The sequence below is a fragment of the Adiantum capillus-veneris genome, chromosome 11 (genome assembly GCF_014529385.1).
Source record: "Adiantum capillus-veneris isolate H3 chromosome 11, ASM1452938v2, whole genome shotgun sequence".
In the NCBI taxonomy this organism is placed as follows: Eukaryota; Viridiplantae; Streptophyta; class Polypodiopsida; order Polypodiales; family Pteridaceae; genus Adiantum; species Adiantum capillus-veneris.
This window is the reverse complement of record NC_140941.1, coordinates 65,069,076-65,084,454: the sequence shown is the minus strand read 5'-3', so window position 1 is coordinate 65,084,454 and position 15,379 is coordinate 65,069,076.

The following is a 15,379-nucleotide window of genomic DNA, read 5'->3' as shown; positions in this document are numbered from 1 at the left end:
CGATTCTCACATACTTGAGTAGCATTGCAGATAGACACTTATGCTATGGTCATGGAGAGTCATCCATTCAGAGATTTGTAGATAGTGATTATGCAGGCTCTATTGACAATCGTAAATCAACAATAGGTTGCATTTACACATTTGCTGGTTCTGCTATTTCTTGGAGATCTGTTCTTCAAGACTATACATCCATTTATACCATAGAGGCAGAGTATGTTGCATTGAGAGTGGGATGCAAAGAAGCTATTTGGCTTGCTCGCCTAGTGAAAGATCTTGGATTGGAGCAGTGTACACCAGTTCTTATGATACTCAAAGTGCTATTGCCTTGGCTAACAATCCAGTGTTTCATTCCAGAACAAAACACACTGGTGTGTTTTATCACTTCAGCTGTGAATGCCTGGCAAACAAGAGCCTTGATTTAATGAAGATTCCTACATCAAAGAACACATCAGATGCACTCACTAAAAGTCTCTCCAGCCATTAGTTTTAGCATTGTAGTGAGTTGATGGGCATTGGGTGAAGAGTGGTTCTCTTCCATTCTTATGGTCTCCCACATTGGCCATCAAGTGGGAGAATGTTAGGTTTTATGGCCATGTGGCCGACCGCCCATCACTAACTGCTAGTAACCCTAAGTGTACAGCTATACACTTGTGTGAGCCACTTACACTAAGTACAATGTGTATTGTGTCTTAGTGCATAAGATAAAGAAAGAAAGGGGGCACACAATGTGTGACGGCTCTCCCCCTCCAACCTGTGTGTGTGTGGATATGGTGGTGTGTGTGTGTGTGTGCGCGCATTCATCTTCCTCTTCCGCTATGCTCCTGGCTCCTCTCCTTCATCTGCTTTTACATTTTCCCTTCTCTTTGTCACGCTTCCAAGCATAACAATCCTTCTTTATGTGACCAAACTTATCACAATAATGTCATTGAACATTGCGGTGACCACGAGACTTTGATCTACTTTTTGATGCATCTCTATTGCCCTCTTTCTTGGACTCACATTGTGAAGAATGGCCCTTATGTTGCTTATCATCCCTTTGCACATAATGAGCTTAGCCATAATGTGAGCTAGTCATGGTCTTCCGACGCATCTCCTCTGACAAAAGTGCACTAGTAACATCATCGTACTTTAGTGTACCATTAGAAGCAAAGTTACTAACAGCTGTGCAAAAGATATCCCAAGAGGGTGGCAACGAACAAAGTAAAAAGATTACTTTCATCTCATCATCAATGGTCATGCGTTGTGCACAAATCTGGGCAAAAAAAGAATCAAAATCATCGATATGGCTGGCAACACTAGCTGACTCCTTCATACAATGGTTGAAAAATTTTTGCATCAGGAAAACCTTGTTGCTAGGCATATCCTTTTTGTAAGTGTCGCATAATTTCTACCATAAAGCATGAGCAGTCTCGCATTCTAACACTGAAAAGTACACCGACTCACCAAGGTGCAATCTAATTGTAGACTTGCATAGCTCATCAAGCTCCTCCCGCTGAAACTAAATCATGTGCATATCTTCAATTCTAGCCGTATAGGCAATAGGCAACTTTTGCTTCTTTTGGACAAGCACATCATGCATTTAGTTCTTCCAAAGCTGAAAATTAGTGCCATCAAACTTCTTTACGTCATAAATGTCACGGTCTTTGCTAGTAGACATGGTAACAAAACTACCAAAAGATTCTAGGAAAATTTCGGCAGAGTCTCCTTTGTATTTGGGAGTATGTCAACCAAAATACGAGACAAAATGACCAAGTATGTCACTCACAAAGAATAAAAGAGGGCAATGCCTATCAAAAGCACACTGTATAGAGACCAACTGAGGCGCATAAACCCTCAAACTGACCATAGACCGCCAACTCAGCGTCAAAAGCACCTATACCACTCTATACATGTCCTCTGGCAAGGCCTCATAAGGGATGCTCCAGTTACCGGTATCACCGAAGGTATCTCCACATTTGAGAATACCCCAGCTCAATGAAAACCTCACACAATTGACCCTCAACAATGTAGGTTATGCAGCAAAACGTATAGACAAGTCTCAAAAATGGTTGGGACTACCGTACTAGCCAAAAGATGACTCCACAAAAGCGTACAATGGTAGTATCCACAAAGACATACAAGTCTATCACAATGCTCAACATGCGTTAAAAGCATGTGCATGCAAAGAAATATCCCTGTGGGGAGTCAAACTACTATCAAAAGAGATCAAACACTGTCAAAAGTGCCAACATATGCATGTACACATAAAGAACTGCTCCCACTGTAACCATAATATCGCAAGCACTAAAACTTGTAGCCTGTGAGTTGATGTCGATGCTGTAGCCGAAGCTGAGATCGAGGCCAAGAAGCACAGAGAAAGCTAACCAAGCTGCTCTATGTACCTGTCTCTGTACATGTAGTCAAAGAAGACAATGCGTCAAAGTCCCACTCTATGTGTGTGTATGAGGCCACTCCAAAAGAGACTACACACTCCTGAATTAGCCGTGGACTCTTGTAGATGAAAGAGACTGCAACAATGGTACCTGTAATTGGCAATGGAAGCTCTACAACACAAACTAACAAAGGAGGACTGAAAAATTCAGCTCATGAACCGTAGCTCAAATGAGGTTTCTGATGGCACGAATGGCTCCGAAAGGGCGGTAAAGTCGCTCTTGGAATGCTGAATTTGCCGATGTTGAAGTTGGAACCTTGTTTGCACTCTTGAAAGTACGTGCACGTGGAAGTGATTTTGGGAATGAAACCGCTCTGATACCAGATGAAGGAGAGGAGCCGGGAGCACAGCGGAAGACGAAGATGAATGCGCACACACACCACCATAGCCACACACACAGGTTGGAGGGGGAGAGCCGTCACACACTATGTGCCCCCTTTCTTTCTTTATCTTATGCACTAAGGCACAATACACATTGTACTTAGTGTTAGTGGCTCACACAAGTGTATAGCTATACACTTAGGGTTAGTAGCAGTTAGGGATGGGCGGTCGGCCACATGGCCATTAAACCTAACAATTGTTTGAACAAGTGGTTGTTGTCGCAGCTTTTGTGACAGTCTGTCTCTAGTTGAGGAGCTTCTTCTTGCATTTCCTCTTGGTTGTAAACAGGCTCTAACCTAGCTAAGCCGCTATTCACATTGAACCGCAATATCCTTCTTTCCATCCCATACCTTCTTTCTTCATGTCGAAACACGGGAGGTGGAGGTTGTACTAGCCTCTCCACTCCATGTGGTTCTCCCATATTCTGTTGCTTTAAAGGGCAACACCTGCTTTGGTTGTTATAATACATTGTAGTTCATACTATCGCTTGTTTCTTAGATGATTCCATCATCGATGTGTATCTCATGTCTACAGCCATTCTAGCACCTGGCAGCAGAGGAGTCAGGATTGCTCCAAACTTTAACAATAGACTCTCCTTGATGTACTCTAACCACTCCAAGTCTCAGTTTGTGATTTTGACACTTTTAGACAGGTCAATCACTCCTTTTCCTGTTTGGTTGCTTGCAACTTCCCTAGGAGGTTATCTCACCCAAAAGTGATCCAAATTGAATGAAACTTGGTCCCTCTGCCTATTTTGTGATGGCAAACACTTTTGTGAGCTCAGATGTTGGTTTTGGCTCCTAATTTTTGGGACCGAAGACATCATACAGTACAATGTCTTTGTTGGAATTAGGGTTGCAAGAAAACACACACAGCTTGGAGAAGACGAAGGAAGCTCAAGGCACACAATAGAGAGTGTATTACTTAGTGTGCAATGGAAAGATAGATAGCCCTAGAGTGATGGGCATATATACAATGCACGGGGGGGAAAACCTCTAAAGAGGGAAAAAATGCCCTGGCAGTCCTAGTGTGTTCACACACATCACTACCACATGTATATGGTAACAAATCCCCGTGGGAGTGATGCGGTGAACGAGGGGTGGCACAAAAAGTAAAGGGAAGGGCCATGCCCTGAGGACAAGATCAGTCCACAAAGGGTAGCAAGCCCAAAGCTTTGCAAAAAGCTTCAAACTTCTCACGAGAATGCCTTTGTGAAAAGATCTACGAGGTTGTCCTGTGTTGGCACATAAGCCAAGCTGATCTCTCTTGCTGAGGGCCTCTCCCTGACATAGTGATAATGCACCTCAATGTGCTTTGTGCGAGCATGAAAAACTGGGTTCCTCGCAACTGCCAATGTGCTCTGACTATCAGTGTAGATGATTTTGGCAATGTCTTGTCCAACATCCAAATCAGGCATACAATGTTTGAGCCATATACACTCGACCGTATTTGTGAAGAGTGCCATGTACTCAGCCTCACAACTGGAAGTGGCCACAGTAGGTTGCTTCTTGCTCAACCATGAAATACATGTATTGCCAAGCATGAAACAAAAACCACTTGTGGACACTCGCATGTCATAACAACCAGCCAAAGCTGAGTCTAAAAAAGCATATAAATCTGGCGGCAATGATCCCCCCCTTGGGATAAAACAAGCCAAGATGCAAAGTGCCACTCAAGTAGTGAAAAATCCTCTTGATTGCTTGCCAGTGCTTAGACCTGGGCTATGCATAAATCTAGTGACCTGTGAGATTGCAAACTAAATATACAATCTCATGTTGCATACATAAATGAGGCAGCTAATAGCAGTTTGGTAAAGAGTGACATCGGCAGGATCACCAGCATCATGACACTCAACTTCAAACTTGTTTCCATGGGAGTGGCAATAGGTTTGCAATCCTCAAGTCCAAACTTGCATAGTAATGTCTCTATGTAACTTTTTTGACACAATGCAATACCACCATCACACTGTTTAAACTGTATGCCCAAGTAATAATGCAACAGTCCCAAATCTTTCACCTTGAAAGTAGCACTCAAATCAGTCTTAAATTCAGCAATATGTGCCTCATTGGCACCAGTGATCAGCAAATCATCCAAATAAAGAACAACAATGAGAAGTACATTGCCCTCATGCTTGACATACAATGTTCTTTCTATTGGACTGTTACAAAATCCTTGTTTGACCAAATGAGTGTCAGCCTTCTCATACTAAGCACAAGCAGATTGCTTCAACCTATACAAAGCTTTGTTACATTTGCACACCTTATCTTCTTGTCCTTTCTTGACAAACTGCGAGACTACGTTACATAAACTTCCTCAAATATGTCACCATTCAAGAAAGCAGTAACAATGTCCAATTGATGTACATCCCAACCAAAGTGAGCAGCCAATGCACATAGAAAACAAACAATAGTCATACGACAAGTGGAAGCAAAAATTTCTTCATAATCTATGCCTTTCTGTTGCGCATAGCCTTTTGCAACAAGTCGAGCCTTATGGCCATCAACCTCACCATCCGGCTTTCGTTTCAACTTGCAAACCCACTTTGTACCAATGGCCTTTTTTCCAGGAGGCAAATCACATAAAGTCCATGTGTCATTTTCTATAAGTGCATCATATTCTGATTGCATGGCAGCCATCCAAATTTTTGAACTTTGTGCTTCATCAAAAGACAGAGGTTCCTCAACATCATGTAAGCTAAACACAGCCAAAGCATAACAATCTGATGCATAAGATGCATGGCGAGATCTTAACAAGTGCGACTTGAAAAAGGTGCATCCAATTTACTGTCACGCAAAGTGTGCACCAGCCATTTTGGCATACCTGTAGCCTGCTCATTTTCAGCCCTTTCCTCATCAAGTGCATCATGTATATCTGCATCAGTAATAGGTTGATTTGTTACATTTTCAAAAACCCCCATAGGCTGTACATTTGCCTCATACATTGTTCTTCCACCACTGAAAAGAGGTGACAAAGTGTCATAAATGTCATGTGAGCTGACATTACTGTCTCTAGTACATGACAGCAAGGGTTGAAATGAATCTTCCACAAACACAACATCCCCGTGAAACCAAAATACGCTTTGTTTGTGGATAATACAACCTATAACCTTTGCTTTTAGCACTATAACCAACAAAAATACATTTGACAGCCTTATCATCTAATTTTTTGTGTTGTGTTTGTGGCACCAAAGCATATGCCAAACAACAAAAAACATGCATGTGCTCAATAGAAGGCTTTCTATCATGCCATGCTTCATATGGAGTCATAGACTGCAACGCTTTTGTAGGACACCTGCTGAGTACATAAGTGGCACACATGAGCCAAAAAGAATGTGGTAAAGCTTGACCCTTGACCATACATTGTGCCATTTCCATAAGAGACCTATTTTTCCTCTCAGCAACACCATTTTGCTCAGGCATATACGGCACTGTACATTGGTGTTTTATCCCACGACTAGCCAAAAATGCATTAAATTCATGAGACATATTCTCCCCCCATCGATCGGAACGGAGGGTGCCCATTGTACATTTCAAGACATTTTCAGCCATAGCAAGAAATTGCTTGAAGCACATAAACACTTCGGACTTAGCTTTCAACGGATATACCCATGCATGCATGAAGTAGTCATCAATGAAAGTCACGAAATACAAGTAATTTCCCAAGGATAGAGTTTGCATAGGCCCACAAACATCACTATGCACAAGCTACAATCTCCATGTAGCACGAGCTGACCCATCCTTTGGAAACTTAGCACGCTACATTTTACCCAAAATACATCCTTCACAAACATGCTTGACAGGTTCTTCAAGAGGCGGCAAAGAAGAAACTATATCATATTTTTGCAAACGCAGCAAACTGGCAAAATTTAGATACCCAAAACGTGCATGCCATAGTTTTGCATGTGAAACAACCCTTGAATCTGCGATTGTATTTGCAAAATTTTGTCCACACTTGTCATACAAAATGAGCTTATACAGCCCACGACACAAAAGACCAGATGCAACAATTTCATCACCAAAACTAAGATCATGAACTGTACATCTATCGTCCACAAATTTGACTACAAGACCGAGTCTAGCAAGTGCAGACACAGACAAAAGGTTCTTTTTTATCCCAGGTACATACAATGCATCAACAAGTGTGAAAGAACTGCCATTTGCAGCAGTAAGCACAATCTTTCCAACTCCTTGAACAGAATAAGAGGCATTTTTGACACAAGTCACCATATTCCCATGAGGGACAGACTCAATAGAGGTAAAGAAATCACGATGTGAGGTAATGTGCTTTGTAACACCACTATCAAAATATCACATGTGAATCTGCAGCAACAGACATACATGCATCATGGACAATAGGATCATAAGTGCACTCTGGACTAAATGCCCATTCTACATCAACATCAGCATCACAATCTCCTTTGAAAGAAGGTTCTTCAATTGCTGCACTTGTATTGGACCCTGTAGTGGATCCAACCTCTTTCTTCTTAGCCTCTTTTGCCTTCAATTTTGGACACTGCTTGATCAAGTGATCATTAGCTTTACAATAATGGCAATGCATCTTCTTTTTTTCCTTATCACCAAAATCTCCAGACAAAGTGCTACCAACAAAAGCATTAGGAACAGAAGTTTTGCCACTCGCAGCAGAACCATAAGTAGTGGTTACATTGTTGTTCCCATGTTTTCTTTGAGCTGCAATAAAAGCCTGTTCAACTGCACGCTGTCTAGTCTTGATTTCTTTGGAAAAAGTGACTCTTGCAATAGCAATGTGCATACTGCATCAAACGACAACTTCGGGATTTTCTTGGATTATAAGTCTCCAAGTACTAGCAAAAGTCTGGTAAGAATCTGGCAAAGCATCAAGAACAATCTGCACAAGTGAACTACCAAAAATGACTTCTCCTGCAGAAATTAGTTGCTCATTAACATCCTTGACACCATCAAGGAAAGTGTCCATTTCATCTTCCTCATGCAACTCCATCTCTTCACGCAGCAATGCAATTTTTGCCTCATTGCGACTTGCATAAAGAACAACCAGAATATCCCAAGCCTGTTTTGAAAGTTTCTAGGAACGAATGTGAGGAGTAATGATGCGCTTCACAAACAACACAATCAACACATGAGTCTCCGCATCCTTTACATCCCAACGAGCTTGTTTCGTTGTATGAAAAACAACTCCAACAACAGCAATCCTTGCAGCAAGACCTACCACATCCTCAACATCGCCTACATCCTTAGAACAAGGACATACATCAATGCCCTGCACAATATTCTAGACGCCTTTTGACACAAGATCATGTAAGCCCACATAGGGCAATTGCCCCCATCCAATTTGTCCTTAGCAGCAAGCATCTTGAACACATCTATGTTGTTGTCAACCATGGAAAATGCATGCAGCTGACGTGAAAACTGCCCGAAATGAGGAGAAATTGAGTGATACCAACACGTGCTATATAACACAACCCGCAGTAGACTATATGGGACCTGTTATGTAGTAATTGGCACTGATAAAAATTCTGTACAAAATGACAAAATTGCATGTGCAGACCTGGTTGTAGTGGAAAACGGAGGTCGAATTGAGCTTGAATCAAAAACTTGAGCAGACTGAGCTCTATGAGCACACCTAAAATTTTTGTAAACCTACGAATGCTCGCCAAAGCTCACTGAAATCAGAGAAAGTGAGCAGGCGTTTGCTAGAGCTGCTGTGGCGAGACTAAGCCCAGGAGGACGTGACCTGCTTTGATACCAATTGTTGGCATTAGGGTTGCAAGAAAACACACACAGCTTGGAGAAGATGAAAAAAGCTCGAGTCACACAATAGAGAGTGGATTACTTGGTGTGAAATGGCAAGATAGATAGCCCTAGAGTGATAGGCATATATACAATGCACGGGGGGAAAACCTCCTAAAGAGGGAAAAAATGCCCCGACGGTCCTAGTGTGTTCCCACACATCACTACCACATGTATATGGTAACAATTTTTTGTGAAAAAATGAAGTGACTTTTGTCCAAAGACTCCTTATCACTCAAGCAACCCTCAACAACTTTAAAAATTCAATTTCCACACTTTTTGTGCAAGTTATGGTCAATGCAAGCATGAACCTTGCCCAATTTCCGTCTTTTGACACTTTTCAGCCAAAATATGCTCCAAATGCAATGAAATTTTTGGCTAGGAACTTCTTTTATGCCTTAGGACACTATGGGAGTGTTGAGCCAGCAGAGGATCACACCCACATTTTTGCTCACACTCATCATTTTGTAACCATTGATTGTAATAAATGTCTTTCCGACATTAATTTTGATTTGAGCCATTCATTAAGTAACGGGACTCACTTGAGTTTCCAGCTTGTAATTCCGAAGTAATTTCACTTGCTGATGTAATTAGTTAGAGATGTTCTCACCTCCAAGGCTGAGGTATATAAGCCAAAGTTTTTGTAACCTAAGGGATTCAGTTTTTAATCAAAGTGAGTTTTTGAGCGCCGTGACTGTGTCTGAGAGAGTGAGAGAGAGAGAGAGAGAGTCTTATCTACTTGCTACGCGAGCTACGGAGCCGCCATTGGAGAAGCGACACCGCCATTATGTTAGCAACGGCGAGAGCTACGCACAGATACCAAGATTGCGTGCTCTCGGCTTCTATGTGTGGTAAGTTCCTACGAGCTTCGGTGTGAGTTTTCTTCCAACTCGTGTGTCGGAATAGAGCGTGCAGCATATCTATAGAACCACAACGAGTAGAGCTACACATCGGGGTCAAGTTTCGATCACCTGTATTTTTCGGCCTGTCTTCATACGCGTTTACCGCACGGCGTGGTTATAGGTTGATTTTGCGGTTCAAGTCTTTAGGGTGTTGTTCTTACCTAGTGTATAGACTTCCCCTTGAGTTTGAGATCGAATCAATGATTCTAGATCCTGTTTTGTATAGCATTCGTTCGTAGTACGGATTTTAGTCACTTGCGTATTTTAGAACTTAGATTTGATTTCCTTAGTAGTGATTGTCATTAGAAGGTCGAGTAGGTGATTTGACACCCACCTAGTTGTTTCCATGCGCCTGCGGGTCAAGCTCCGTCCTCGTCTGACAAATTCTGTTGTTGGTTGAGTTCTCGCTATTTAGCTTCCGCTAGCGGCGTAACCGCCTTAACATTTGGCGCCGCTGCCGGGGACGAGAGCCCTAAGTAGGTGACCTTAGACTAATCCTACGAGGTGAGTCGTATAAACTACTTTGTATACTTTAGTTAGAAAAGATCTAGGAGTGGTGGACTCCGAAGATCTCGAGAGATACTAGGAAGTGGGGTATTCCTGGGTCTTCCGTGTTGACAGTATTTTTAGTTTAGCTTAGATTTGTTTGTTGTTTTGTTGGTGTTGAGTAGTTGTTGATAGAAGAAGAATTTGCTAGTCCGTGAGTGGCAGTGGATCTCTTTAAAATCACAATTACCAAACCCATTTTATGATTAGGAATAGCTTAGGTAGGACTTCATTTGATCCTGATCTAGAGCTAGTAATCATTGGAGTATTTGCTTGATATGGTTGATTGCATGTTAGATCACTAAACCGTCGAGTTAGTAGTGAAACTTGCAATAAACAAAAGTCAGAGAAATTTTCTGTGTATCTGGGGGTTGCTGAGCACTTGAGAAAGCTTTAGGAAGGATTCTGTGCCAAAAAACTAGAAATCTGCAACTTTAGACATCATACGCGTATGATGTCTAAATGACCAAACAGAGACCAAAACAGAAATTTTGACTTTACCAGAGTGTTCAAAAGGGGAGTTATACCCTAATTTCAACTTAAAACAAGAGCATTAACACTCAAAGAAACCCAAAAAGACAAGTCGGAGTCCAAGAAACGCAAAGAATAGGAAATTTTGGATTCAGATCTTGTTTTTACATTCAAACCTGACAAAAACACTTGAAACTCAATTATAAACATTGGAGAAGGCTTAAAACCAAGAATAGTTAAAATCTGGGACAAAAGACATCATACGCGTATAATGTCTTTTAGCACATCCACTGCTTATTTTTGATATTTGACCTGACAAGATTGTTACAAACACTGTAGAAAGCAAAAATATCAAGTCTTGACCCAAATTGATGAAAAAGACATCATACGCGTATGATGTCTTTGACCTAATTTTGGACATATTTTGATACTTTGCCAACACAGATCCATTGTAATAGCTGTCTAGAGGTTATATTTCAAGTTTCATCCCATTTGGATCACAATTGACCCAAAACAAGTCAAAAGCGGAAAATTGCCAAGAAAAGCCTAAATTAGCCATAACTTGCTCAAACAGAGTTCAAACTGAATTTTGTGAGTGGACAGAGCATAAGGGGGCTACTGAGAGTGAGCATAACCAAAATAGTCCAAATCTGTGAAAAAAGACATCATACGCGTATAATGTCTTTTTCAGCATAACTGCAACAAAATTCTCACTTGATGAAACAGAAGTTGTCCAACTGACAAGATTAAACAATTGATCAAGTATCAATCAGTTTGGATCAATTCTGACCACAAAAACTTGGGGAAAACAAATTGCCGAGACGGAAAAGTTAAAGTCCTTTAGGGGAATTGATGAATTTGATATCGGGCAGGAATCTCCAGAATAACCAACTAAAACAAGGGGAACAAGCAAGTGTCATATCAACCGAGGGAAGTGTAAACCAAAGTTGGGTGCAACCATTAGAGCCGATCTTTGAAGGAAGTGTCTCTGATACTTCTTCGGAGAGATCTTACGAGATTTTCACCGAACACTTGGAACACTTGAACCTGAACAACAGAGAAAATATGGCAGCAGGATCATCAAACCCTTCCGCCACAATGAAGCTATTGTTCATAAAATACCAGTACGACAATGAGCAAGGTGCCAAGATCTACAAAGATGCAATGGACCGCTATTGTGTAAAGATAGAGGAGAGACCTAGTGAGTTCAAGGACTTAGTGCCTGTGAGCTATAGTGGAGATAGATATCTAGATGACGAGGGTACCATGTACTTGGTAGTCCTAAACCCTAACATTGTGGACAAGTGGGGATTGATGGGCACCAAAGCCAAAGTAGATGAAGAACTTGAGGAGAAGGCACCAATAATGAAATTCCCTGATGCGAAGTTAAGAAGAGAGAATGAAACTACAAGGATCAACACTGATAACATCTATGTGGGGCTATACAAATATAATAATGGGGAGCAAGATCTCTATTATAGATGTGAAGAACCCTACACCGGAGAGTTGACAGACCAAAAAAGACTTTATGTGTTTACCTACACAGAGGGATCGGAAGTGAAAATTGCCGCTTACGACAAGTATGGGAGGCAATACTCAACAATGGGCAAGAAAGAATTAGAAGGATATACATACTTTGGGGGACCACTACATCAGTATTATGTTACTTCTAGCTCACAAAGACCAGCACCAACAAATGGAGTGAAAAACCCAATGACAACAGGAGGACAAAGAACTCAGGTTGCTGACTCTTTCAGCCAACCTCCGTACTCGAAGCTTGGACCAATGGGATCATTACATTCCAGAGAGTCAATGGATACGAATCGAGGTAGTGCAGTTCCAATCCACACATATACCACTCCAGGTCCAAGGTTCGAAGCGGAACCATCACATTTACCTCCTAGTAGTAGATTCAGGGCAGGGGAACCGACAAGGGTAACCCATGAAGTCCATGATGCTAGAGAAAGCTTTAGCCGGGACACAGGAGCAATGAGATTGGTAGCAGACCATAGACGTATGAGACCATCTCAAGTAGCGAAGTGTATGCCAAAGAAGTATGGTGGTTCAGGAGATCCGTATGCACATGTGTCACTCTTTAAGCAAGTCTTAAGAGCTGAGCAGATAACAGATTTCCATACACAATACGAGGGATTTGGTCTTACTCTAGAAGGTACGGCATTGACATGGTTTCAACCACTGAACATAGGGGGATTCCATGACATTGACCATTTGCTAAGAGAGTTTGCTGAGGAATTCTCAAAAAGAGGGATTAAGCACAATACGGTCTCACAAATATATGCTTTTAAACAGAGAGAACACGAAAAAGTGAAGGAAGCTTCACTTCGCTTCAAACAATACATTGAGAGATGTCCAGTACGTGAACGACCACAAGATGACAGACTATCTGTTCTCTTTATTGAGGGACTGAGAAACGACACTCTCAAGGACTTGCACTTGAAAGCTTGTACAAGTTTCGAGCAAGTAACGAGAGAGGCATTGTACTTAGTGGATAACTGTACGGTTTATGGAGAGGTGTCAGCGGATACAGATTTTGCATCCAGTAGCTCCTCCTCCGTAGCGAGAGAGGCATTGTACTTAGTGGATAACTGTACGGTTTATGGAGAGGTGTCAGCGGATACAGATTTTGCATCCAGTAGCTCCTCCTCTGTAGCGAGCGAGACTACCACTAAAAAGAATGTTCAACCAACAACCATGCCAAATGTAGAGCAAATGATAGAAGATGCTCTAAAAAGGATGGCACCATACCAAAAACCATTGCCAAAAACACTGAAATGGTGTGCTATTGAACAAAAATGGACAAACCATCCAACAGAGGAGTGCTATTACAACAAAGGGTATGTAAGGGAGCGTCAGTATGCACCTCCTGCTCAATTAGCACCACCTCAAGTACATCCAGTACCTCGATACCCAACGGGAAATGTACCAGGACCTATGGGGATAGAAAGATCGCAACCGGTATTGGGACAACAACCACCTTTACCAGGAGCAAGACCAGTGGGCATTAGATATGCACCAACCTTAGAGAATCAGGAAGAACAAGCGTTAGTGCCTGTTTAAGCCTATTATGAAGAATCTGGTGCACACATGTCTCCAACTGTGTATTACCCACCAGAAGAACCCAAACAACCAGAACCATGGGGCATGATTGGGAATGTTGGAATACCAACAGTTACAAGTGCTTCTGATGAAGAGAGGTACAATTTGGACGCAAGAACATTGATGTTCATAGCTCATGGAGGGTTAACAGGACAAAGACCATCCTATCCACAAAGGACGAATCAAATGGGACCAAGACCAGCACTAGGACCCTGTTACAAGTGTGGAGGTGACCATCTGATGAATGTTTGTCCACATACGGAAATCATTAGAATTAACGCTTATTGCACTGAGTGTGGGGTTACTCACTTCATTGAGGATTGTTCAAAGAATCCAAACAAAGTGCAAAAGACGACATTGAATATGCTAGAAACTATTCCTACTAGCAGTGGGTCTGAAAATGAAACTCTGATACCAACGCAAGTTGTTACTAGAGCTCAAGCTAAGAAAACCACTAGAGAACCTGAGAATGGAAAGTTAGCGATTGAAATGGTTAGTCAAGGACCGCGGAGTCAGAAAAACACATGGAAAGCTAGAAAAGCACGCATGAAGTTGAGAAAAGAACGTGAAGACGCTATTTTAGCTGAGGAACTAAAGCGAACGAAAGATAGATTAGAAAAACTTGAGAGTCAAAACGGGAAATGAGAGATGAGCCCGGAAAGAACGAAACAAAAGAGTATCAAAGAAACAACGAGCTTAAGCTCAGGGGGATCAGTGCTAGTCGACAAAGTACACGAACCATTGGACGCACTGATGAAAGCTTACGAAGCTAGGTTAAAGAACAACCAAACACAAGAACAGAGGTGGATGACATACCCAAACGCGGAATTGGAAAAGCAGAGACTTGAAATGTGCCAGAGAATGATCGAGACTGCACAAGCCTTATTAGAACCACCAAAAGAAACAATGAATTGTGGAACGGAAAACCCAATTCAGCAAGAGACTATCGTTTCACGGGTAGCTGAAAAGACTCCCAGTGCACAAAAGCCTGAAAATACACACAAGGATGACCGCATAGTATTGAACATAACCGATCAGGAGATAGAGAGTTTTCATCCAGTCATACAGAGGTCTTACGGAAGAGATGAGGATTACAATGAATTTTGGAAACAAGTGAGAGAGGCAAACTTTGCAAACGAGCTAAGTTGCCAAGCTAATCAGACAAATTAGGAAAAGGACATCAGGAACCCTCCCATAGTGGAATTTGAGGCAGGATCTCAAGTGGACTTGGATCTGCAATCTTACTGGGGAGATGGGGGCTCTGTTAGAACAATGGAGAGCAAACCTCACTCACTGAATACCTTACCTTCATACTTAGGAGAGTATGAAGCAAAATCCGAGATTAAAGCACTTCCCTCACGAAGAATTTCATCAGAAAAAGTCATGGACTCGCAAGGATTGATAGAGATCTTGTCAACACCAGTGACATGCACTATCACTCTAGCTGAGCTTTTGAGGCTAAGACCACATATGTGGACCACTGTAGGAAAATGCTTGGAGAAATTCGGGATAAAAGACCCAACATCGAGACTGAAAGAGGGTATACAAGAGCTGAGTAAACCACAAAAGAACGCTAAGCCTGTACCCTTAAACAAGGTCGGAGAGTATTGCGAAGGTGAAGAGGGGAATACAACCTTACCAGTTGAATTCCAAGGCGTGAACACAATGGCAATACTAGACAGCGGAGCTGGGGTAGCCATTGCTACAAAAGAAATCTGGAAAAAATGGGGGAAACCAGCAATAAG